Below are 27,104 nucleotides of genomic sequence, written 5' to 3'. Positions count from 1 at the left end.
CCACACCAGGGCATTTAGAACATTGCCCCAAATGAGACCTTGTTCTCAGAATGCCTGGGAAATGATAGAGAAAGGGTGACAACAGCTTTTAAGAAGAGGGCATGGGGATCATATGAAGTGGGTCAATAGAATGGAAATCTCAGGCATGGGACAAAGGAATGAGGGAAGAAGAGTGAGTAAGTAGTTCCCAAAGATGGTGGGACTCTTCAAATTAGGGAATGGTCAAGAGGGAAGTCTCCTGTGAGGACAAATTCTCAGAAAAGAAAGTAGAAATCTGCCCAATGGCCCTTAGCAGTGACCTGGGAACACAGACTGACTAGTGATCATGATGGAAAGAAAACACTGTTAGTTAGTTACAATGCCTTGTTAGAGAAACATGCCCTAAATAAGCATTTCTGTCCACCTGGGAATCGACCATTTTCCAAGCTGTGCGTAAAAAGCCCAGGAAGCTTCACGGCTCTGTCGGTGAATGACATTAGGTCCCAGTGGGAAGCAACAGTTTGCTAATACGGTACTCATCAGGCTGGGATGCCTGCTGGGGAATAGATTGAAATGCATTAAATGCAGCTCATCATTGAAATCAGGCAGGAAATTAAAAAATTTTGAAGTCATTGAAAGGTGAATTTTATGTTAATTTAAAAGAAAATGTTTGGTTAAACCAACTACTTTCCAAGTGACTTCTTGATTTGTATGTTTGCTAGACATCACCTTGGAATAAATTAAAACTCAGGGATTTCAGACTTGTTCCAACAAAGACAGCTACTTAATTCATCCTTATAAGTCACAATATTTATTTTCAGGTGCTATAAATGCTGAGGCTGGGGGTAGGGGGGGGGGTGAGGGGACTTCCCATGCCATCTTTGTCCTGAGATGACCATGGCAAGAAAAGCCCTTTTAAACATTAAGGGATGTTAAACTGGAGTGACTGAAATTGAGTTCTACAGAAATCTAAGAAAATCTCTCCACTGGATGGCCCAATAGCATGGCACCAGATCCCCTATGCATAAAATATAATGAAAAAGATATAATTCAGCATCTGAGAACACCTCGACTCACACATGGACAGCTTCACCCCCAATAAACTACTCGAGGTTCAAGGGAATCTGAATCCACTAAAAAAGCATCACTTGTAAACACCCTCAGATGTATTTATTTTTACTAGTCAACATAGTTCAAAACAATGATATTAAATGAAATAATATCATTTTTTAAAAAATAGCAATAAAATATTTACCCCATAAATATGGTGCATACTTTTTCACACACTACCAGAGGAAAAGAGGAAACCTTCAATTGCTCTGCCTCTGTGAATGGAGGGAGGAACAAAAAACACCCTCTTATAATCTTTCTTTATATGGGTCTCAAAATGCCAGACATCTTTTCATTTGGCATCAGCTGCTCTGTTTGGTTTTGCCTCCACCATCATCTACCATGTGTTGGCCCCAGGTACTCTCTGACACTCCCCCCCACATGCCTTTTCAGCTGCCTTTTGTGTATTGTCTTTGTCATGTTAAATTGTAAGTTCCTCTAGAGCAGGAACTCATGTGTATGTCCAGTGCTCAGCCTGGTGCCTGGTATGTAGCAGGTGCTTAGTAAATGTTTATTCTATCATATCATACCCACCTAGGGAGCTTGCATGGAAAGGCAGTAGCTGTGAAAGCACAGGAAGTGCGAGGGAGTGCAGGAGGCTATCACACTGCTCCTGCTGGGCTTGGCATCAGATGGATGGTCCTTAACAGATATTCTCCACACTGGCCTCATGACGGCCAAGCTTCTCTCTGCTATTCTGCAGGACTTCCGTTCTGCAGAGTGCCTGCTGGCCACCTTGGTTCCTATACTAATAACTAACATTTACATAACACTTTAAGATTTGTGAAGCCTTTTATAAATATCATCTGATTTTGTCCTCACAGCAACCCTGGGAGGTGGGTGCTATTTTCAGCCCCATTTTACAGATGAGGAAATTGAAGTGACTGCATTAAGTTACATGCCCAGAGACATACAGCTAGTAATTGTATGAGGCAGGATCTGAACTAAGGTCTTCCTGACTCCAGGTCTAGCACTCTGGCCACTGTGTCTCCTAGCTTGCCTCCTGTCTGCTAGAGTGCAATGACTAGAAAGCCTATCCTTGATAAAGGTAAGCTTAATACTTTAGTCATGACCAAGGCTATGACCCACCACATCCAGCAAAGGCACAAAAGTATCAATTGTGAATACACTTTGGATATACAAAGGGCTCTCCAGGCTGAGACTGTATCTCTTTTGAATTCTCTGTGTATGGGTCCGAATCCCAGGCTGTTATCTCAGACAACCCCCTCACTTAAGGTTAGGGGTTCTCATAATTTCCATTTAAACCCCACATCACATTGGAGAACTCTGTTGTGGAGTGTTTAGAGCAGAGCCTATTTTACTCCCATGATTCTTTCCAAATTTGCACATAAATTTGAGCAAGAACAAAAGCTAAACTAGTAAGGCGTGTCAAGTTTTGTCCATCTAGTCCACAAACCTGCCTCAATTATGTATAGATGGTTAGCAACAAGACTTCTAAAACTTTGAGCTCTCATAACCAAACCTCAAAAACCATTAGATATTATTAAATAGGCAAGCCACAGAGTCCAGAGTCCCACAACAATCATTACAGTTATAAACCTACAGAATCTCAGAATTTCAAAGAAGTAAACAATGGTGTGCTAGAATAGGCTTGGACCTACTTGGGAGAGCCAGTTGTTAAAGTTTCAGTATGAGCATATACACTTTGGAAATTGATGAATGCTATAAATCAGAGCTTGATTTATTGTTTTGTTGATTGTCTAGGTTTAAGAACGTGAAGAAGAAAGTGGTAACAATGCAGATAAAACTTAATAGTATACTAAACATATATTCCCCCCTAGAGAGCCAGTTGTTAAACATTTACCAACATGCCTGGGTAGTAAGGAACCTTGGAGATCATTCCTGAACAAGGACCCTGTCCACAACATCCCCCATATAATGGTTGTCTTGCTTCTACTTGAAGACCTCTAAAGAATCAGAACCTACTGACTCTTGCATCAGCCCATTCCCATTTTGATCAGCATTAATAGTTAGATCATGGCAAAATCCATCTCTCTATAACTTCTACCAATTGGTCTGAGTTCTATCCCCTAAGGCCACGTAGAACACGTCCATATTTTCTTCAGATATTTGAAGGCAGCTATCAAATCTATGCTTTGGCCAACAGACCTAAGGAGTTAACTTCAGAAGGTCAGCCTAGTTGTGGGAAATGATAACAGAGAAATTCTATGATAAAAGTTTTATTGTTGTCATTTTTAATCTGTATGACATACAACAATATAACTAAGAAACAAAAAAAAGAACAGGGGGCAGAAAATATAATTGCAAACATAACAGATAAAAACATAGCATTGAAAATATTGATACAAAGAACTGATACAAATATTCAAGGGAAATAATCTTTATTAGATGAATGGCCATAATCTATGAAAAGACAGATTGTGAAAGAGACTGTGCAAGTGACAAATTTTTTGATATTTTGATGGCTCCATGATCTTGTTAACACATGCGCTCATTCCATTGATGCAGATCACAGTCCATAATTTCTCATTTGATATGAGTCTCCCTACCAATAGTGGATTGAGATTGGAATAATAGGTCAGTCATAACCAAGGTTATAAGTCACCATATCCAGCAAATGGACAAAAGCATCCCTTGAGAACACATTTTGAAAATATAAAGGACCCTCCAGGCTAAGATTGCATATCTTTTGAATTTTCTGTGTCTGGGTCTGAATCCCAATCTGTATCTCAGACAACCCTCTCATTTACGGTTAGGGAGACTGACTTCAAATCACCCCTTTGACTCTATTGGAATACTTAATGAGTCTCTCAGAGGCTCAGTTTCCTCATTCATAAAATAGGGATAATTATGCCATTAGCATTGCTGTGCTGAAATGAGATAATACATGTAAAACATTTGGAAAACTCTGGAGCACCATATATACTAAGTGGCATGATTACAGTGCTGGGCTTGGAGTCAGGAAGACCTAGGTTCAAATCCAGCCTCAGAAACCTACTAGCTGTGTGACCCTGGGCAAGTCACTTAACCCTGTCTGCCTCAGTTTCTTCATCTGTAAAATGGAGATAGTAATAGCATCTTCTTCCCCAGGGTTGTTATGAGGACCAAATGAGATAATATTTCAAAAGCCCTTTACAAACCTTAAAGCACTATATAGATGTTAGCTATTATTGTTGTTGTTATTATTCTTTCTAAATGTGCTGTAGATCTCCTTCCAGGTCTTTTAATATTTCCTGGTTACCAGGGAAAGACAGAGACTTTCCTTTTGCCACTCCCTGACTGTGTAATCTCTTGTTCTGGTCCTTGGTGATGGCTTTTATGATATATCTTGCATACCAATCATCCTTGGCGATATGCTGCAGGGCATTTATATCCACTATGGGTCTCCCCACAGTCTTTTGAGGGAGGGGGTCATCCTTAGTTTTGATTCTTTTTTTAAATTTGCATTTCTTTTTATTATTAATTTATTTGTTTACTTTTAGTTTACAAGATTCAATTCCACAATCCCTTGAGTTTCTAATTTTCTCTCCCTCCCCTCCCGCCCCCCATGGCAGCATGCAATCAAATATAGGATCTGCAAATACCCTCACATTAAACATTAGTCAGACTGTAAAGAAAGATTATAACCAATGGAATGAATAATGGGAAAGAGGAAACAAAACAAAACAAGAAAAAGAAAGAGAGCAGGTAGTTTGCTTCAATCTGTATTCGAACTCTGTAGTTTTATCTCTAGATGTGGATATCTCTTTCTATCGTGAGTCTTTTGGAGTTGTCTTATAACATTGCATTGCTGAGAAGAGCCCCTAAGTGACTTGCCCAAGGTCACACAACTAGTAAGTGTTCATGTCTAAGGCTGGATTTGAACTCAGGTCCTCCTGACTGCAGGGCTGGTGCTGTATTCACTGTGCCACCTAGCCAACCCCAGCACTTTGTAAATCTATATAACACTATAAATGCTAGCTATTATTCTTTGTGGTGAATCCATGTTAAGATTTATTTTCTTTAAAGCATAATTGTTTGTAGCCTCATAAATCTGCTGGTCAAAAATACAACAGGTTTATTTTCATCTATTCTTCTAACTCCTACTGTGCTCCAAGAGAATACTAGCTTCTGTCAAGGTCATTACTAGGTTGTTCACACTCAAGCTGAGCAGAATTCTGAGATAACTACCACCTTCCAATAAGATTTTTCACATATATGGAAACCTGTTCATCACAGGCTTCCCCCACTTCCCCAAACAACAGGTGCCTGCAGGGTCAGAAACCAATAATGAGTGCAGTAAGGGTCTCTGGCCAATCAGCAGTCACAAATCCAGGGGCCACACTGATAAGGACTGCTGTCAAAAGCAGAGTTTGTTCATTGTATAAGCAGGTGTAAACCAAGCTCAAATTACATTGTTGCCAAAGACATCCTATTGTCTTCATGGGTCTATGGCTACTCAGAAGGATAGAGAAGGCTGGTTTGGGACTAGAAGAAACCTTACTTTACCTGTCTGGAAGAGTGCACCCTTTATCACAAAGAACCCAAAGGAATGAAGGACAGGATCCACACACCAAGGAGTCAATATTCATCTAAGGTCATCTGGCTGCGATTCATCTGTGAAATAACTCATACCCTTCCATAAATCTCACTGGAATACACATGAATGATGCTTTGGGCTTTGATTTCACCTTTTACTGGCACAAGAGTAATGGCTACTCTAAAACTTTTAATTTAGAAAGAATTAGTTGCTAAATGTTGGGGAATGAGCAGTAGACAATTACCCTTATCATGGTATTTTCCTTCAGGGAAACTCTTTTAGCTAGAAAATGCTATCTTTCTGTGAATAAATTATAGTAATAATGATAATGTTTATATAGAACTTTAAGGAATGCAAAAGCTTTACAAATATTATCTCATTTTTCCTTACAAACATTCCTTTGAGGTAGGTGTTATTATTTTCACTTTACACATGGGGAAATTGAGGCAGGCAAAAGTTAAGTGACTTTACAAGTGTGAGAAGATAGGGCAGCTAGGTGGTGCAGTGAATAGAACACTGGGCTTGACATCAGGAAGATTCATCTTCATGAGTTTAAAACTTATCTTAGACACTTACTAGCTGTGTGACCCTGAGCAAGTCACTTAACCCTGTTTACCTCAGTTTTTCATCTTTAAAATGAGCTGGAGAAGGAAATGGCAGAATGACTCCAGTATCTCTGCCAAGAAAACCCCAAATGGGGTCATGAAGAGCTGGACACAATTGGAATGACTGAAGAGTAGCAGCAGCAAGTATAAGAAACCCAACAGGTTTTGAATGAGTGAATGATGAATGGATAAGAATCAATGTGCAGGAAAGTCAATAAATGTCCCTGTGGAACTGGAAGGGCAGATGAGACTGCCAATAGTGCCTGGAAAAGAACTCACCTTCAGCTGTCAATATCTCTCTCTCTCTTTTTATTTTTTTACTTTTTGGCAGGGGGAAGGTAGAGCATTTAGGGTTAAGTGACTTGCCCAAGGCCACACGGCTAGTTTTGTGTTAAGTGTCTGAGGCCAAATTTGAAATCAGGTCCTCCTGACTCCAGGGCCGTCGCTCTATTCACTGCGCCACCTACCTGTACCTAGCAATCTCTTTCTACATATCAATGTCTATGTTGTTCAAGAAAGATCAGGTGTCTTATGGTTTTTGCCTTAATTGGAACAATTGCTGAGATTGCTCACTTCACTCTCAAAAACTTTGTATTCAGCTCACAAGCAGAATCAGAACCAACAATGAACTTCTGCACTTTTGCCTTCCCTGCTGTGTGAGAACACTGAATGCAGAGCTTCCATCTGGGCTGCGCATGGTGGACTGTGATCTGCTATTAAGATACTGGTGAATGGTGAGCATCAGAGGATCCTCCCAGAGCCTCCATTTAAGGAGGGGGCCCAGGGCTGCCATCTCATCATTTCCCACCCAGATGCACTCCTGGGCCGCATCATGCTCCTGTGGCACCCTCTTCTCCCCCCCTCCCCATTTCAGCTTCCCCCATTAGATGGTGAGCTCCTTGAGGGCAGGGCCTGTCCTTTGCCTTTATTTGTATTACAATGCTTAGAACAGTGCCTGGCACATAGTAGGAGATAGACAAATATTGATTGATTGATTTCTATAAAATAATATTTGTAGAGCTGACCTAACAAAGTGTACGAAAGCAGCTAGAGGACAGTAAAGGAAGAGAATGACTAGTAGGTGGCAGACAAAAACAAACACAAATCTAGATTGCCAAGAAAACCAGAGCCAAGGAGCTATTGGCCATCAGTTGCCAAAGAGCCTGGCTGATCTCCACTATGCTTTCTAGCATTGGGTGACGCTACATGATTCACAGTTATGTAGCGTCATTGGAAGCCTGTTCTTATAGAAAAGACTGAGTGTGTGTGTGTGTGTGTGTGTGCGAGAGAGAGAGAGAGAGAGAGAGAGAGAGAGAGAGAGAGAGAGCATAGTGGATATAGTTCAGGACTTGAAATAAAGAAGACCTGTGTTCAAATCTTGCCTTGGATGATTCACTAGTCATGTGACCTTAGACAAGTCATTTAACTTGTAAGCCTCAGTTTCCTATCTGTAAAATGGGATAATTGTACCTACCTCACAGGATTGCAAGCTTTGCAAACCTTAAAGTATTCTATGAATGTCAGCATTTTATTATAATTTTCATCATCATTATTATTGTAACTGTGTGATTTCTCAAATGACATTCGACCAATCCTTTTCTCTATTCATTTCTGGGTCCAGTTCAGTCAAGTACTGGCTAACTCAATGGACTACCCAGCTGACTGCATGCCATAATCTAGACAATGTGCACTCTTTATCCATTTGGTTTTTCCTGTGTGGATTGCTAGGTTGATCACTTTTTAGTGACTGAATCTTGCTGAAGAGGGCCCTCAGTATTCTATGATTTAATGCAATCAGCACAGTGACCCCATAATGGAACATCTTGGGCCAGACATTGTTCACAATGCTGGTAGATACCTTTGGTTAGCCTATAGCTCTATGTTGTATGATTCATTTGATCCTGATAATTAAAGTATAATTAAACAATCATCTGTGGTTACATCTGTCATAAAGCTTTTCTAATCTTAATAATTTTGCTCTACTGAGACAAATGCTCTGTTGTAATCAAAGTAATTACAAATAATATCTTGAAAAAAATCATCTTTTTTAATACAAATTAAAATGACTTTGTTACCACCAAATTGGCAAAAGTAAACAAACAATAAAACCCAGTGCTGATGGCATAAAAAAAGGTTACCCTCACTTATTGCATATGGAATTGCAAATGAATAGGATAATTTTGGAAAATGTTATGGAAACGCATTGCAAGAGTTATTAAAAATGATACCCTTTGACCTAATAATCTTAATACTGAGAATGTGCCCCAAGGGGGAAAAAGTTATCTTTTGGAAGACATCAGTAATAGCATTATTTGTAATTTTCAAAAGCTAGAAACAAACTAAATGTTCAACAACTGGGGCTGGCTTAATAATTTCTGGCATATCATTGTGATATGTTCCTGCAATGCAACTTAGGATGACCAAAACAGGGAAGATAAAGAAATATCGAAAAGATGATGTGAAATTGTGAGAAGTAAACAGAACCAGCAAAACAGTATACAGATGGGCTACAACGACAGGACAATATATGCACAAATGAAAGGGTGAATGGACCAATAAAAATAATGGAAGGGAACAGAAAAAAAGGAGGACTAATGGATAAATTGGTGCAGATATCTCTATGTTAAAGGGTATTTTTAATTAATTGTAAATACAAGCTTAATTTTTTTAATGTTCAAAGTTCATCAGTTATTCATAAATACTGAAATCAATCAATCGATAAACATTGATTGAGTGCCTATCAAGAATACTGGGTATTTACAGAGGAGGATTTCTCCAGACTTGGAGAGAAAGGGATACTTAATTAAGCCTTGGTGATGGTGACACAAGAAGAACCAGCAGGTTGGAATTCAGGAACCAGAGAGAACAGTATCCACCTGAGTAACAAGGAAGGACTGAGTATTTTCAAGGAAGATGGAGCCAGGCAGTATGGGAGCCATTTTGTTTTTATAAACCTCATTAAGCTAGGTTAAGGTACTATTCCGTGTCCCTGTAAATTGCCAATCTATATTCAGTACTGTCAACCTGTGCAAACACTCAGACCAACTAGATAACCAATAAAAAGAGTGAGGCATTTATTCAGGGTCAAGGAATTGCAATTGGGGACAACGTGCTGCCTTAGTCAGACAGGGATGTCAGGGAGGGAGGGGGAAAAGGAATCCTTATAGAGCATAGTCATGGGAAAGAGGAGGGCATATGGTCTGGATTCACAAAGCAGCTGAACTGCAAGAAGGGAGTGTTACAGAAGTGTCCTTGTGATTATCTCTGTCCAGGAACAGGGGTAGTTAGAAACTGCTGAGGTTGTATATTGGTGGGGAGCAGTTAGAAACTGTTGGTAGGAGTAGATATTCCCAGGAGCTGACCTTGGGTGGGTGGGTGGGGAAGCAGTTAGAAACTACTAGTTAGAGTAGGGTAGAGGCCCAGGGATTCCCAAGGGTTGACAGTATTTAACCTCAGATTTGGGTGGTTTTCTTGGGTTATAGGAGTTTTGCATTTTTAGCTCTCCAGAATACCTGTGAAAACCCCATTATGGAAGAAACCTCATAGAATCAGCATTCCTCAAGGTTCATCTCAGGGACCACCTTCTCCAGGAAGGCTTTCCTGGTCACACTTCTTTTTAGATGCTCTATTCCTCTCGAAATTGTCTTATATTCACTTATCTCTGTAAATGTGTTTCCAGCAAAATATAACTCCTTAAAGGCAGGGACCATTGTTTTGTGTGTGTATGGGGTGTTCATGTTTGCTTTCACATCACCTGGCACAATGCCTCCTATATGTTAGGCACTTCCCAAGTGCCTGTTGAATTCAATTTGATTGAGTGTCTCCTCTTGTCCTAGAAGGGAACAAATCTTTCTTATAATTCACTCCTAGATTTTCCTCTTGTCAGGGGAGCTTTGAGGCACCACTAAAATAAATATTGCAACAGTTCCTTTTCTAGAATATGGAAATAAGGAAGTGCCAGAGGGAGGAAAAGGAGAAAGGACAAGGTTGCAAGGTCACAGTTATTAGAGGAGAAAACCCTAACCCTCTGAGTGGTAGTACCAGAAATACAGTCATAGTATACCACAGGGAACCTTCTCTTCAGGGGTGCCCCAATTTGTCTCAGTATAGTCACCTACATTGTCTGTGCTCCCACATTCGAGGAGACAGTGAAATACCAATTCCCAGATCTCAGATCCAAGACTGGGTGAGAGGAGCCTCAATCCATCAATCAATCCATCAGCTTCACTAAGATTCTGTTAAGATCTTTACCCTTTGTTGTTGTTGTTGAGTCCTTTGGTCACATCCAACCCATCATGACCCCATGGACCATACATAGCATGCCAGGCTCTTCTATCCTCCACTATCTCTCAAAGTCTATCTGAGTTCATGTCCATTGTTTCCATATCTATCCATTTCATCCTCTGCCATTACCTTTTCCTTTTGCCTTCAATCTTTCCCAACATCAAGATCTTCTCCAATGAGTCCTGTCTTCTTGTTATGTGGCCAAAGAATTTAAGGTTCAGATGCAGTATTTGTTCTAAGGGTAAATCTCTTGTCTCTGATTCTACCCTCGGAGTCTGGGATGGTGCCTGAAACATCTCATCTCTACTCTACCCCAGTTGAGATTCCCATCACATTTCATTTGGAAAACTATGGTAACCTTTTAACTGGTCTCCCTGAGTCCAGGGTCTGTCCTCCACACAGCCACCAAATTAGTTTTTCTAAAAGACAAATTTAACCATGCCACTCCCCAAATCAAGAAGTTTCAGTGGCTTCTTATTGCTTCTAAAATACAATACAAAATCTCTAACTTGACAATCAAAACCCTAGCTCCAGGCTACTTTTATAGACATTTAATATTATTTCCCTCAATCCATGCTCTATTTCAGTTATCCTGACCTATTGGCTCTCGCCCAGCCTTGCTTCTATATTCTACTTCTGCACCTCCCAGGAAGCCTGTGCCTGGAATGCCGTCCCAATGTGCCAACAGCTAATGGCATTCTCAGCCTCTTCAAGGCTCATCTCAGGGTCTACCTCCTCCAGAAGGCATTATCTTACGTTCACCTCCTCCAGGATATATTATCTTGTATTCACTTATCTGTATGAATGTTATATTTCCGGGAAAATATCAGCTCCTTCAAGGCAGGGATCTTTTCGTTTCTCTCTGTGTTTCCATCGCCTGTCACAGGGCCTTCCATGAAGTAGGACCTTTATGAGTGCTGGTTGAATTGAATTAAATTGAATGCCTCCTCCTGCGGCAAGGGGGAACAGATCTTTTCTATAATTCACTCCCACCTTCTCTCCTAGTCAGGGAAACTTCGAGGCATCTCTAAAATAAATAGTGCAACAGCCCCCTTGCTAGGATGTGGAAGCAAGGAAGTATGAACACTGCAGAGGAGCAGCCCTAACAAGCTGTGGAGCAGTGGTCTTCAGAGGTGGGGAGGGGGGGGGCATGGGCTGATCCAAAGGGGCTTGTGATCAACTAATGGGAGGCTAGGAAGATGAGTCACTTCCTACCCTTCTTGGGATTGGTTAATTATGAAGCCTCTTTGCAATGACCAACACTACCCTCATCCCCAAATATTCCTCCGCTCCACCTTACTGCACCTCTTACTTTTGTGGTATAAGAGCTCCCACCTGCCCCCGTTCTGAACCATGGTCAGTCCTCACAGATCCCAAGCATCTACAGCCACAATTGCCCAAGAGCCCATGAGAAAATATTGCCCCCATCCCTAGTCCCCAGGTTACCTTATGGCTGGGGCAGGCATCCTTCAAGGGTGGGAGCTGCACTCAGGGATAGTCACTAGTGAATAAGAGCCTTACCTTCCCCCTTTTCATTTTGGGTGAGACAGAATGAATCACACAGGATGTGCAAGCCTAGACAGGGGATGGACTGTAACATGGATACAAGATACTATCTTTGCCCTCCCTCTCCCCCATCCAAAATTTCCTATTATTCCCACCATTCTTCTACCCAGTCATGGAGGCTCAGAACCTTGGTGTCCTCTAACTCCTCACTTGCCCTCACCCCACATATCCAGTCCCTTGTCAGGTCTTAGGCCTGTCTTCCTCACTGGGTCTTACATCCATCCCCATCTCTTTACACATGCAGCCACCACCCAAGTTCAGGCCTTCCTCTGCTCCAGGCTGGACTATTGTAATAGCCTCTGGTTGATTTCCCTGTGTCAGGTCTTTCCCTGCTCTAACACAAAATGATTTTCCTAAAGTACAGATCTGACTATGTCACTTCCCTATTCAATAAACTCCTGTGGCTCCCTATTGATTTTAGTATAACATATTATTCCATTTTTATCTTTTAAATGCTTTATTTCTGCAAAGGTTTTCAAAGTATGGAATTAGTACAAGGTGATATGTATAGAACTTATAAATAAGGAATAAATGGAAGGAATAAATAGCACTCAAAATTTTAGCACTAATAAATGCATAAAAGTTTTTTGATGATAAGTACATGGTCAGAAAAGCTTGGAGATCATGGACCTAGAGTGGAGTTGCTCACTCTGATTCTCCCATAAACAAGTCAACAAACATTTATTAAGCACCTACTATGGGTCAGGCACAATGCTGAACAAGCTAGCCTTGAGGCTGCCATCCAGAACTGGTGGTTTGGAAGCTACCCTGGCTCCATGAGTGCAGAAAGCTGAGGGATGCAAAGAAGGAAGCCTTAGCCTCTCTCCCATTCCCATTTATTGTATTTATAGTGTAAACTGACATACATTTACATGAACAAATGCATGCTGACCTGGGCCTCCTTCTGCACAAAGTGCAGCAGGGAGTCAGGAGTATCTTTGGAAGGCTTTATTTGCTGAAAATGGTGATGAAACTGCCTCTTTTTTTTTCCTGTTGCAGCATCAACCAGCACTGTGTCTCTCTTGGTAGCATCCAGCAGCAAACTGAGTGAAGAGCTCTCCTATTCACTGTCCAGAGTGTTTCGCAATACCCGAGAAGGTCTTATTTCCAGAGGCAAACACAATCAGACCTGTTCTCAAATCATTGTTCACGCTCCACAGAACTCACCATTGGGTGGCAACAGAGCCGGTTTAGAGGGGCAGTTGTGTGGATGACAAGCAACCTTTAACATTTCTAGACAAACATTGCTCTTCCTGAGGCCATTCAGCTGTGGAAGCAAACATCTGACTCATCCATAGAAACGGAGGTGGAGTAAATGGCAAGGCTGATCTCAGCACCGTCTAAAACAGAAGCCCTCACCCCAGAATAATCCAATTGGCATAAAATAGGACTTTCATCAACCTCCCTAACAATGGAAACCTTAAAGCAGCCAATGAGTGGGGACCTTACAATTTACAAATTATTTCATACATTTACAACAAAGTTGATCCCATAGATATGTACAGAGTTTATCAAGGGAGTTGTCCTAATTCCACTTGATGGGCTATAAACTGTTGTTTCATACTGTGATCACATCTTCCTATGAACATGTCCCTTTGCATCTCCTGGAGGAAGAGTTTCAGTGATATTAACTAAATTAGTTGGCTAGCACTGGAGGATGGACTTTTTCAGAAGAGTTACCCATTTAAATAATTTACCTATGGGAGCTGACAGACTGCCCAGCCTTCTCTTTCTATCTTTCTTTCAGGGAGATTTTGAAAGTGAAACAGAGCTAAGAGATGACCAGGTTCTAGGAGCTGCCTTGGGTGGGAAAGAGGTAGAGGAAGCATTTGGTAAGTGCCTACTATATACCAAGAACTGTGCTAAGCATTTACAAATATATTTCAAATTCTCTCCCTCCCTCCTACCCTTGAGAAAGCAAGCAATGTATCAATTATACATGTGAAGTCTGCATTTCCTTTTTTTTTGTTGTTTTTTTAGAGTGGGAAGGCAGGGCAATTGGGGTTAAGTGACTTGCCCAAGGTCACACGGCTAGTAAGTGTTAAGTGTCTGAGGCCGAATTTGAATTCAGGTTCTCCTGACTCCAGAGCTGGTGCTCTGTTCACTGTGCCACCTAGCCGTCCCAACAGAGTGTTGTTTTTATTAAGGTGGCCTAAGATCCTGTCAGATTTTTAGCTGCCATGATTGACTCATATCAAGTTTGCCGGGTGTCTTGAAGCCCCTGTGTCTTTCTCACACAAATTGGCTCCCAAATGGAACTTGTTAGGTTGATTTTTTTGAACCCATGTGTACAGTTTCACATTTAATCCTGATTAAGTGACATTCAATTAGATTTAGCTCTCTGTTTTTGCCTGTCAGCACCATTTTGGACACTGACTCACACAAATTGTTAGTGACTCCTTCTAATGGCTGTACATTTGAAAAGTATGCCACCTGTACACATTATTTCTTTTTAAAATGTTAAACAATATAGTTCCAATGACAAATCCTTGGGGAACTCCACTAGGGCCCTCTTTACAGGTTGACGTTGATTTAGAGGAGGAACTGGTGATATGGGAAAATAAGCATGAATTTGGAGTCATAGGACTTGGATTAAAATCCCAGTTCAGCTATATATTGAACTGTGTGTTCTTGGACAAATCTCTCCAGCCTCAGTTTCCTCAATTGTAAAGTGAGGCATTTGGATTAAATGCCCTCTATGGTTCTTTCCTGCTCTAAGCCTGTAATCATATTAATCAGTATTCTTTGGCAAGCTTATTTTCATCTAAAATAAAATTAGCATGCTGATGGACACATGACTTGCCCAAGATCACAAAGTTAGCAAGAGAAGTTGGGATTTGAACCCAGAACTCTGACTCCAAATGCAATGATCTTTCTATCATAGCACATTAGATTTTTTTTTAACAGAAACAAAAACTGAGGCTCAAGGAACTGAAGAGACTTGTCTAGGGTCATACAGTAAGCATATGGCAGAGCCAGGACAATAGCACAATGAGAAGTAGGCTTTCATAGTTAAAAGAGGACTAGACTTGGAATCAGGAAGACCTGAGTTTAAACACCACTTTTGATATTTACTAATTATGCAGTCAAAGGTAAATCAGGTCACCTCTCTGGACCTCTTTTGTAGGTTTTTGCTTTTGTAAAAATAACCCCATTCAATTATTTTATCAAATATCCATGGTGTATCTATGCATCCCAGAAAAAGCTGTCTATGCTCATTGTTCCCATCTTCTCTCACTCTTTTTAAATTTCATTTTTAAAGATCCTAAATTTGAAACACCGAATAAAATGGGTAATTCAATAGAAATAGGAAAATAAAAAAATAAAAATAAAAGAGAATTATACATGAAAGTGTGGATTTCTATTATATTCAGCTCACTTTTCTTTTTAAATAAATTCATGTATATAAAATCCACATATATAACACACACATATATTTCCCCAAAGCCTCTCATCTGTCATTTTCCTTTTTGTTATCTTTGCTAATCTTATGAGTGTGAGATAGAACCACAGAATTGCTTTAATTTGCATTTCTTTAATTATTAGCAAGTAGAAGGACTTCTTCATATAGTTTTGATAATTTAGATTTCTTCCTCTGAAAACTGCCTGTTCATATCCTTTAACCATCTATCTATTGAGAGATGACACTTCCTCTTATAAATTTTAAGTAATGGTTTACATTTTTGGAAATGAGACTTTTATCAAAAAAGTTACTAGAAATATTTTCCCCAAATACATAATAGATCCGTAAATACAAAAACTTTCAAAGCTGTCCTATGTGTCTGTGGTTCTTTCTGGTTTTAATTCTGTTCTGGGTATTTAAAAGCATGACAGTGATCCTCTTTCCTTTCTTTTTCTTTCCCTCTTTTTTAAAATTTTGCTACTTTTTTCCTAATCTTTTCTCCCCTGAAAACTTTCCCAAACTGGAAAGGGACAAAAAAAGAGAAACAAAGTCCTTGTAACAAATATGTGTAGTCAAGCAAAACAAATGTCCCATATTGGCTGAGTTCAAAAATGTACGTCTTATTCTTCATCTTGAGTAACCTTCAACTCTCACTGTGTGGATACTATGCTTCTTTGATCTTCTGGCACCCTACACGGTCATTTTGTTGATCAAAGTTCTTAAGTCTTTCAAAGTTGTTTTTCCTTATTGCATTGTTATACACACATTGTTTTCCAGGTTCATGAAAGTCTCAGGTTTCTCTAAAACTATCCTTTCATTATTTCTTATAGTACAAGATTCTTTACATTCGTATGCTTGATTTGCTCAACCACTCCCCATTTGATGAGCACTCCTTCAGAATAGTCAAATTCTTTGCTATGACAAAGAAGTTGCCAAAAATAATTTTGTATAGGTCTGTCCTTTTCCTCTTTCTTTGATCTCCTTGGGGTATAGAACTAGTACTGGTATTACTGGATCAAAATATATGGACAGTTTAGTGACTAGCTCCAAACTACTTTTCAAAATGGCTGAACTAATCCACAGCCCTACCAACAGTATATTAGTGTGCCCGTTTCTCCAAAACCCCTCCAACAATTGTCATTTTTTTTTTTTTGGCTTTTTGGAGGGCAGTTGGGGTTAAGTGACTTGCCCAAGGTCACACAGTTTTTGTGTTAAGTGTCTGAGGCGGGATTTGAACTCAGGTCCTCCTGACTCCAGGGCCGGTGCTCTATTCACTGAACCACCTAGCCACCCCTATACAACTGTCATTTTCCTTTTGTCATCTTTGCTAATCTGATGAGTATGAGGCAGAACCTCAGAACTGCTTTAATTTGTATTTCTTTAATTGTTAGCAAGTGGAAGGATTTCTTTTTTTTTTATATAGTTTTGAGAAGTTAGATTTCTTCTGTTGAAAACTGCCTAATCAGATCCTTTGACCATTTATCTATTGAGAGATGGCTCTTAATCTTAAAATTTGAAACGTTTGTTAACATATTTTGGAAAGGAGACCTTTATTTTTAAAAAGTTGCTAGAAATATTTTCCCCAGTTATCTGTTTTCCTTCAAATTTTAACTGGACAAGATTTGTTTGTGTGAAACCTTTTTTAAATTTTATGTAACCAAAAATGTCCATTTTATCTTCTGATTTCCTCTCCATTCCTTGTTTGGTTATGAGCTCTTCCTCTATTCAGATATCTGAAAGGCGATTTTTTATTTGCCCCTCCAATTTATTTAAGACATCTCCCTTTATGTTTGAGTCATGTATCCATCTTAGTATGTGGGATAAGATGCTTGAAACTTACTTGCTACCAGACTGCTATCTAGTTTTCCCAGCAGTTTTTGTTCAATAGGGAGTCCTGGCCCTGGTAACTGCGGTCTTTTGGTTTATCAAATAATATGCTACAGTGTGCATTTGCCTGATCGGTTCCAGTGATCAACTTCTCATTTTTTTAAACCAGTAACAAAGAATTTTGATGATTATTGTCTCATGGCATAATTTGAGATCTGATTCTAGTAGACCCCATTCTCTCTCTCTCTCTCTCTCTCTCTCTCTCTCTCTCTCTCCTCTCTCTCTCTCTCTCTCCTCTCTATCTTTCCTCTCTGTCTCTGTCTCTCTGTCTCTGTCTGTCTGTCTGTCTCTCTCCTTTCTCTCTCCTTATTTCCTTTGAGATTCTTGACCTTTTCTTCCTTCAGATAAACTTCCTCATTTTTTTTCTAGCTCTCTAAAGCAATCCATTAGCAGTTTGATTAGTACAGCACTGAGTAAGTAAATTAACTTGGGTAGTATTGTTACTTTTTAATATATTCACTCAGCCTACCCTAATTGGATATCTCCCCAATTATTTATGTTAACCTTTATTTCTCTAAGAGTGTTTGTAGTTGTATTCATACAGTTCCTGACCCTGTGTCATGGTAGATAGACTCCTAAGTATTTTATATATTCTGGAGTTATTTTAATTGGATTTTCTCTTTCTAACTCATCTTTCTGAATTTTATTGGTAATTTACAGAAATGCTGTCAAAAATAGCTCATTTTCTTTCCCCCTCCAAACCCTCTCCCGTTTCTGAACTTTCCTGTTACTATCATGCCTGCTTCAGCAGCACATATACTAAAATTGGAAAGATACAGAGAAGATTAGCATGGCCCCCATGCAAGAATGACATGCAAATTCGTGAAGTGTTCCATATTGTTTAGATTACAAAATGGAATAAAAATATCTCTTTAACTTCAAAACCAAAGTACCACTCTCCTCCTAGTCCCTGAGGCTCTAACCTAGGTGCCATCCTCCACTCATCAGTCTCTCCTTCCCATATCCAATTTGCTGCCAAGTCCTGGCAATTTTATCTTTGTAACATCTTTTGTATACACTCCCTTCTCTTCTCTGACACTGCCACCACCATGGTGTAGACTCTCTTCAATCCATACCTGATCTACTCCAGTAATCTACTGGTTGGTCCCCCTCCCTCAAATCTCTTCCTACTCCAAACCATCCTCCACTAAGCTGTCAAGTTGATCTTCCTAAATCATGTTACCCTCTGCTCCTTCTCATCTGCAGGATCGAATATAAAATCCTCTCTTTGGCCCTTCAAAGTCTTTTACAACCTGGCCCCTTCCTTCCTTTCCTGCCTTCTTATCTCTTACTCCCCAACCTTTAACCCATCCCCACCATGTACTCTGTGATCCAGTGACTCTGACTTCCTTGCTGGTCCTTACACAAGATACACCAGGCATTTTCACTGGCAGATCCCCCCATGCCTGGAATGCTCTCCCTCATGGTCTCTGCTTCCTAGCATAGCCAGTTTCCTTTAAGTCCCAGTCAAAATCCTTCCTTCTGCATGAAACCTTTCTTGATACCCCTGAATGCTAATACCTTCCCTTTTAGTGGGTGAAAGATGAAATGACTGAGGAAAACAAAGGTTCAAACTACTGAGAATATTAATTTATTAAGAAATTCATACCAATTGCCTAAAAAACTGGGACCAGACCTCTTCAGCTTATCCTGGACACTGAATACAGGAGACAGACTGTTACACATTAAAAACAATTAATCAAACAAGGTCAATTAACTAAAAGGAAACAATACAGGATTAGGTAATTTGATTTCTAATGGGAGGAAATATTAGGGACTTTCCAAATTGGGAGGGGGAGAATGAACAGGTACAATTCCCTGAATTCAGAAAAAGAGGTGTCTCCCTCCCCCCAAGGGTCTGTCAACAAGTAAAGGAACATAATAACAACTGATTGATCAACATGGGCCCAGTTTTCAGAGGATACACATGAATTGCTAGAGATGTACAATTGTGAGAAACCTCCTCACATCAGTCTTTGGATCTGACTGAGTTTCTGGTCAACCTAACTTAAGTCCTTGGTTAAGAGATCCTAACAACAGACGGGGTGGTCCAGCTTCCCAGCCAGGCAGGGCTGGGTTCAAACAATGCAACAGAATTTTCTCCCAATTCCCACAATTGAATAAAGTTTCTCACAGGACAGAAGTTGGATCAGACTCATAATTAAATAGAAAGGGAGCTGAGCTATCTCCAGAATGGAGCCACAAGATGGAGTCTGTGTGATTCACTCAATTCCCACAATTAACCACTTGTCCTAAATTCCCTCAATTCCCTCACCCTCTGTTGCTAATCTCCAGTGTATGCTGTATATATCTCATTTGTACATGGCTGATTGAATGTTGTACCCTTCATCAGACTGTGAGGTCCTTGAGAGCAGGGACTGCTCTTTAGCTTTCTTTGTCTCCCCAGTGCTTAGTACAGAGTAGGCTTATTGACTGGCAAGCACTACTATTTGATATAGGGCTAGAATTAGTAGTTGTAGCAATAAGGTATGAAAAAAGAAATGGAGACAAAGGATCAGTCAACAAGCAATTATTAAGCACATACTAGGCACTGTGAATACAGAGAAAAGTAACAGACAATCCCTGCTTTCAAAGAGGTCACAGTCTAATGGGGGAGACAATATGCCAACAACTATGTACAGACTAATAACTGGGACATAATTAACAGAGGGAGGGCACTAGCATTATGGGGGTTTAAGAAAAGCTTCCTATGGAAGGCAGAATTTGAACTGAGATTCAAAGGAAGCCTGGAAAGCCAAGAGATGGAGAGGAGGGAGAGCATTCCAGGCATGGGGCACAGCCAGAGGAGATTCATGAGTCAAGACAGGGAGCATCTTGGATGAGGACCAGCAAGAAAGTCAGTGTCACCAAATCAAAGAGTATGTGGGAGCCTGTAAGGTGTAAGAAGATTGGAAAGGTGGGAGGGGGCTAGGTCATGAAGGACTTCGAATGCCAAAGAGAGCATTTTATATTTGATACTGAAGGTGATATGGAACCACTGGACTTTACTGAATATGGAGGTGACATGGTCACACCAGAGCTTTAGGAAAATCACTGTTACGATATTGAACATCCTCGCTTTATTCTTGATCTTATTAGAAAGATTTCTAGTTTATCCCCATTACATATAATGCTGGGATTTGGTTTCAGATGAATAATATCTATTATATTGAGGAAAGGTCCATTTATTCCTATATTTTCTAGTGCTTTTTATAGAAATGGATGTTGTATTTGGTCAAAAACTTCCTCTACTTCACCCCCCCATCTAGTGATATAATATGATTTTTGTTTATTTATTTATAGTTTTCCTAATCTATTGTATATTTGTTTGTTTAAGGTTTTTCTACTACTGAACTAACCTTACATTTATGATATAAATCCAACCTGGTCATATTCTATAATCTTTTTATATGCTGATTGTGTTTTATTTAAAACTTTTGTGTCAATGTTCACTAGAGATATAGGTCTATAGTTTTCTTTTCCTGTTCTGATTTTTTATGGCATAAGTATCAAGACCATATTTGCATCATATAAAGAATTTTCTAGGATTTCTTTTCTTATTTTTTGCAAATGGTTTGTATAATGTTAGGAGCAATTGTTTTTTGAATGCTTGATAGAATCATCTTGAAAATCCACCTGATCCTTGTAGGAGATGAGGAGGATGGCACTTCTTTTAGAAATGCAGTTATGGCATGTTCAATTTCTTTTTCTTAGACTGGATTATTTTGATTCTCCATTTCTTGTTCTTTTAATCTAGGAATTTTCAATTTTGTAAATATTTGTAGATATAAGTTGTCAGTTTTGTTGGCATGTAATTGGGCAACATACCAAAATAAAATTTGGAGAAAAAAGAGAAGAAGGTAGAGATCAAAGTGTTGGAGGGGAAAATTACTTCCATTGCAATACTTTAATAATAAATCCCATCCTACCAAGCCATCCCATGATTCAGATCCCTATAAAATCTAGTTTTGTATGGATTAAGTCCAAGTTCCTGAGTCTCCCAAAAAGTTCATATTCTCTTTTGATAATTTCACTCCCATAAAGAGTTTACTCTGGGGAATTTCCAAATATAGCTCCTGCCTAGGTTTCCACAAATGTAGATCCCTAGGTCTCATACAAACACTCAAGGTAATAAATCCTGTGTTACGGGATGGCCTTTGTTTCACATAAGAGAAAATGTGAAAGGCACAAAGGCTTCAAAGGTACTCAAACAGAGAAAACCCAGAATACCTACAGTAACCCAAAAGCTAATAATGCCTTAGAGATAATACTGTCCTCCTTGGCACTAATACTCTGAGTTAACTACCTTGCCCATGCTCTGGGTACTGATTGGTAGTTCTTTGAGGTTGTCAGTATTGTTCCTGGCCCTCTTCCACATTACTTTTGTAATTATTGGCCACCATTTATTACATATAGTAATATGGTTTCTTTCCATGTTACATATCCTATCTTCCACATTATTGAATTCTGTAATTTTATATGGTCTTTCCCCTATCCTCACCTTTAAGTTGAAAATCAACTTAATTAATTCACCTAACTGAACTTATTCTTCCAGGACTTTGAGGCAAAGTACTCTGTCCTTTGCCAGGAACTCATCACAGGCCTTTAATGTCTACAATGGTCTTTTAATTGATCAATGATTGTAAAGCCTTAAACAAGAAAACTATTCCATATACTTTGTCTGAAGTTATATAGAGAGCAGTGAGATAGTTAAACTGTTGCCTAATCTCATGAGCTATTTTAATAGTCCTTTGCATAGAAATGAATATTATATAAAACAGAGCCTTGATTCTGGTCCCTCTTGCCTCACTCCTGCTTAGAGCTCTGATGCCAGGATGAGTCATAACTCTGCTCCAACTAACTGGACTGAAGTTTTCTTTTAAAATTATGTAGCAAAAGATAATTGTGTATATTTTTTTTCTTCTCTTTTTCATCAGCTTGAGCCTGCTTACTCCTATGATATTTTGGTCTTTTTGCCTGGATAAAAACCTTCCTGTTTCATAGCCAGCAGCTGCCGGATGCACATAGATTTAGAAATGAGCAGTGAAGGAATAGGAAAAAGCTTGTTACTGACCATTTTTAAAATAGCAAACTGATTCCTGACCTAGAATTGGGGATAGTATGACCATGTAAGAGCAAAGTGTCTAGGGAAGAATAGAGATGCTAAAACATCCCCCTACTGAGCTGGCTTATTCTTATTACTTGTTGAAGTCGTGGGTCTACTCATAGTTTATTATGGTACCACCTCAGCATGGATTATCCTTAGGAATGAGTTGAACTAAGCGCAAGGAAAAAAAATCTGCTCATATTTACCAGTAGAGAGTTGAACAAGATTTGCACATAAAAACATCCCCTTTGAACTGCTGCAGTTTGTTTTTCTAGCAGAGGGTACAGAGGAATACAAGTCAAGAGTTTTCCAATAGGACTGGTAAGGGCTGTTCTTTTTGGGGGCTTTCCAATGCCTTTCCGAACATGACCCAGTCATCAACAAACTTCTACTCCTCTAGCCAACTGACTGACTCCTCCAGGGACACGGAATTGACTGTTGGCCAGAACAGTAAGAATTGTGCCATGGCTCCTGAAAATAAGAATGGAACAGCCATCAGTTTTGACAATGACCTTCATATTCAGACTAGCCCAGTGACACCAAAGAAGGAAGTTAGTTTCTAAAAAGTTCTCAGAGTAAACTGTTTAATCTACTTTAAAAGGAAGTATGCCAAGAATTATAAAAATCACTGAATTTGTAGGCAGTGTTCCTAACCTTTTTTTTTTCTATCATGGATCCCCTTTGGGAATCTGGTCAATGCTTTTAAATGAATGAAATAAAGCATATAAGATTTCAAAGAAAACCAATTGCATTTAAATACAATTATTAAGAAATTAAAAACAGGAAACAAGCTCTTATGCCCCAGGTTAAGAACTTCTCTGCCTTCAAGGAAGACATGAGAACAAATTCAGTCTAGTTCATTTGTGTATTTCCGTAATTTTGAAATCCCTTTAAGAAAGGTTAAGTGGTTTGTCCTGGGTGTCACAGCTAGTAAGTGTCTGAAGTAGGATTCAAACTCAGCTTGTCTTGACTACAAATCCAGTTCTATATCTGATGAGGGTTGGCTACTAGGTTCAGCAAGAACTCTGATCTTTATCTTAAGACCAGAATCTTCGATTCAGTCTGGAAAGAATTCAACTCAAGCCTAATTGGAGTCAGAGTTGTAAAAAATTTATTATATGCCTTACAGCGGGCAAGGATCCTTAGGGAACCTGCAAGCTTAAAGAAGACACAGGAATAGCTTATAAAGAATTAAGGCTATTCATTAGATGTCAATTAGGCTGACCAGGCGAGAAGAGAGTGGGATTAGGGAGGAGTTAAGGTGGGGCCAGTGTTTAAAGGGACATACAAGTTTTATGTAACTGTGCAGGCATATTACCCATGATTCACTGGGGAAAAGCCCAAGGAGGGGCTACCTGGAGGTGTGGTTTTGGGCTTGAAACATCACTAAGTCAGGGATCAGTCAAGGGCTGACTGAGAAGTGCCCAGTCTGCTACCTATCAGTGTCATGCTTGACAGGATTGATGTCTGGGAACCAAGGTTAAGGAGAGATAATTGCTTAAGGAGTTAACCTAGGGATGGGATATTGAAGGATTCATGGGGGCAGTGGGACACTATACAAGGGGGAGATAATAGTTGCCTAACCTGGAATGTTTATAGATACTTTTGTGAAGGATTGATAGGTATAGCTTGTTAGTGTTCCAAGCTGAGATAAACAATTCATGAGTTGTTGCTGGGCAGAGTTAAAGGTCTGAAGCTAGGCAGAGTGCAGGTAGGGGAAAGGGGCAAAGTTAATGCTCTGTGACTAGGGTTTGTTGGGGGGGGGGGGGGGGAATGTGATTTTACAGACTGGTGTTACAAATTGATGTCACAAATATAGATCCCAAGCACCCCATCATATCCACCATCCTACCTAGATGCCTCAGATTACAGTAGCACCAGAACACATTCATAGATTTCTCTGGTTTTACTAGGCCACCTCAGAAAAGTGCCTTTTCTAAGCACTAATCATGCATCCTGGCTAATTGTTCATGGGAAGCACACTGGTGCAGGCTCATGACTGATCACATTAGAAGAGTGGTCTTAGGGAAGAGAGCAATTTTAAAGTTAGGAAAAGAGAATGTATAGATGTGTGTGAGTGGGGGAGGGGATGGTTGACCCTTTGGGGGAAGTAGTAGGTAAATTGTACTAAAGGGAAGATGATTTGGAGGGAGGGCATCTACTGAGAAGATCTAGGCTAGGTCAGGTTGACTAGAAGAAGCCACTATCAGCTGACACATGCTTCTTAGAGAATGGCTCCCCAACAACTCTCATAAATATCTTTCAACCAAAGCAGCTTGGTCAGGCTCAGGAGAGCACAAGGCAAGAAGAGACCACAGAGAGTTTCAATTGGTCTCCTTTATCCCCCTTGCCACTCCCATATAAAGGGACTAAATCTGCTTTATCTTCGAGGCTAGCCTTACCTGAAGCGTGATTGCAGGCCCTCTGCCAAAGAATATCTCCTTATCATCCATTACACAGAGGAAAAAGTCTTTCATTTCACAATCAGAAATAAAAGACTTAAAATTAGTGGTTGAAGTAGCATCTGGACTAGAAACACTGAACACTCGAGAGTAATCATTCAATTATTCGGTAAGTCTAAGTAATTGACTAGAATAGGAGCCTCTCCTATTTTGATGGGAGGTAAAAACTTGAAGGAGGTTGGTCAGTAGGAGACCAGAGGGGTTGAAAAAGCCCGAGGTTACTGTTGTTTTGAATGGTTAGGGGTTGGGGCGGGGGAATGGATGAAAGGAAATCATAGTACTTAGAAGGGGCATCAGATAAACTAATAGTAATATGTTTACATAGCACTTGGAGGTTTATGAAACATCTTACAAATATTATCTCACTATATCCTCACAACAATCTTGGGAGCTAAGGGCTATTGTTATTCTCATAATGCCTTGCCACAGTCACACAGCTAATAAGTATCTGAGCTGGACTTGGACTCGGTCCTTTTGACTACACATCTAGTATTCTATGTGATGCCCCTTCTGCCCTTTCCATTGCACCTTCCATAATACCCCATTGCTGAAAACAATCTTCATTGACTTCACAATTTCACCTCTAGTTCACTCAATTTACTATCATCTGTGCTTGGATGAGCAGAAGTTGTGGGAAAAGAGCCACTGTTCCTGCATGGCCCTGAATACAAGACCAGTGAGGTAACAGATCCACTTCTCATTCTTTGCATGATTTGCATGAAAGTATTTTTTAAAAACAGCTGACTTTGGCACGAGGTGGCTTCCTTCTCAGAGGGTTGACTAGTTGGGGTATTGTATAAGCAGGGGTACACTAGTAAGTTTGGCAACTGGCACTCTGGGAGAAAAATTAACACATGATACACTTTATAATTTAATCTGTAATATTCATATTTTCTCCATCACTTTCTTAAAGCTAGACCATCAACAAAAATATTTTTTGTAAAATATTTTGTAATTTTTGGTAAATTTTTATTAAAAATTATTTTAAAATTTGTGAAAAAATTTTGTGAATTTTTTTTTACAAATTTTATAGTAAATTTGTAGCATTTACTAACCAAGGTATAAATGCTCACACTGAAAATATAACAATGACCTCTTCTGATCCAGTGTGAGAAGGCTCCAGCTTGGCCCCCCCCCCACCAATTTGAATATAACCATAATTAATTATACCGTTGGACTCTTGGCAATGGAGTGATTAGACTCAGATGTTTAGATAGAGAAAGCATCTAGTTATGGAAAACACATTAATTAGGCTTAGAGCTAGGAAACGTGAATGTGAATCCCAACTCTGACATTACTAGCTGTGTGACCTCAGACAAATCTCTTAATTTCTCTGGGTCTGTTTCCTTATCTCTAATGTGAGGACACAACTTATACTTCCTATCTCACAGGGTTGTTGGGAATAATAGTAATGAACATTAGCATCATTAATATGATGCTATATAGGCAGCAGCTAGGTGGCACAGTGAATAGAGCACCAGCCCTGGAGTCAGGAGGACCTGAGTTCAAATCTAACCTCAGACACTTAACACTTACTAGCCGTGTGACTTTGGGCAAGTCACTTAACCCCAATTGCCCTGCATTCCCACCTCCAAAATGATGCTATATAAAGGTTTATCATATGTTGGCTCATTTGATCCTCACAATAATAACCCTTCTGGGAGGCAGGTCCTATTATCATTTTCATTTTTGCAGATGTGGAAACTGAGACAGAGTTGAAGTATTTTGCCCAGGGTCACACAGCTATTGGTTTCTGTTCATAGCATCATCAATAACAAATGAGATGGTGTACGGGGAGGCACTTTGAAAAACACCTACTAGACGAGGAAGAAGAATCTTGATGGAGATCCTTGGTGGGGGTTTGGTGCTCTTTTCTGAGAAATGATTGGAAGCTCTGATATCTTCTATAGCTTAATACAATAGAATCACACTGGAGAGGAGCTCCCATCCCAAGGAGTTCTTATTCCTGTATGCAAACAAGGAAAGCTCTGAAGCAGCTCATTAAATACCACATTTAATTCACTCCACTCAATGGACATGCCTTTGTTGTTGTTTTTTTTAAGGCATCCAGCATGTCTGTTTTTTATAGCCCCAAACACAGATTTTAAATGGAGTTTCCAGTTTCTTCAGGATATTTGACAACACGGTGACCCAGTAGGGTCTTGAGTCCTACAGGATCTTTGTATGACAGGGTATGCTA

The 27,104-nt window shown here is 39.7% G+C and overlaps 1 long non-coding RNA gene and 1 other non-coding gene across 2 annotated transcripts; both read left to right on the top strand.

Annotated features, from left to right (window-relative positions):
* The first annotated feature begins 13,050 nt into the window (after positions 1-13,050).
* LOC138142583 (uncharacterized) lies at positions 13,051-26,903 on the top strand. The gene is made up of 3 exons (XR_011163477.1): positions 13,051-13,877; positions 25,492-25,585; positions 26,668-26,903. It is a non-coding gene; the product is annotated as an uncharacterized lncRNA (long non-coding RNA).
* Positions 18,075-18,177, top strand: LOC138142610 (U6 spliceosomal RNA). Its single transcript, XR_011163484.1, has one exon. It is a non-coding gene; the product is annotated as a U6 spliceosomal RNA (small nuclear RNA).
* Positions 26,904-27,104: the final 201 nt, after the last annotated feature.

The sequence above is a fragment of the Petaurus breviceps genome, unplaced genomic scaffold (assembly GCF_028583685.1).
Source record: "Petaurus breviceps papuanus isolate PSGF00001 unplaced genomic scaffold, PetGlider_PUasm1.0 90594, whole genome shotgun sequence".
NCBI lineage: Eukaryota > Metazoa > Chordata > Mammalia > Diprotodontia > Petauridae > Petaurus > Petaurus breviceps.
Note: the sequence above shows the minus strand (reverse complement) of the source record. Positions and strands in the feature narration are given on the sequence as shown.